The following is a 555-nucleotide window of genomic DNA, read 5'->3' as shown; positions in this document are numbered from 1 at the left end:
TACTGCATAAGTAGGTGCTTAAGTGCCTTGAAAAAAATTCAATTGATGAATAAATCATGTGATAATTTTTATTACAAATAAATTTTAACTTTTCTATTATCGTACTGAATTGTTTATTAATAAAAACAAGTCTATTCTCACGACAAATATATTTCATTATAATTCCAACAAATAATTACCCTCGTTATATTATATATTTTTATTTATATTTTACATATATTTATTCTCAAAATATCACTATATATACATTGATTGAAACAAAAGTTCATAGCACAAACTTCAAAATTCAAATAGCTGTAACTTCGTTAAAAATTTAAATTAAAAATGAGACTTTTGAAGCTTAAATTCTCTACTTCCAAAAAGTCCGTATGTCTTTTGAGTTTCTGTAAGTTTAGTAATTTTTACATGTAAATAGAAAACTACTAGCTAGATGAAATAAAAAATTTTCTTATCACTTTGTGAGCCTGTCACGTACCTGAAAAAAACTTCCAACGTGAAAGCTTAGAATTTTCTCTGCAAAATAGTTCTTTAAAATGTTTCTAAGATTTTTTACTG

Source organism: Trachymyrmex septentrionalis, unplaced genomic scaffold (genome assembly GCF_001594115.1).
Source record: "Trachymyrmex septentrionalis isolate Tsep2-gDNA-1 unplaced genomic scaffold, Tsep1.0 scaffold8, whole genome shotgun sequence".
NCBI lineage: Eukaryota > Metazoa > Arthropoda > Insecta > Hymenoptera > Formicidae > Trachymyrmex > Trachymyrmex septentrionalis.
This window is presented reverse-complemented; position numbering follows the sequence as displayed.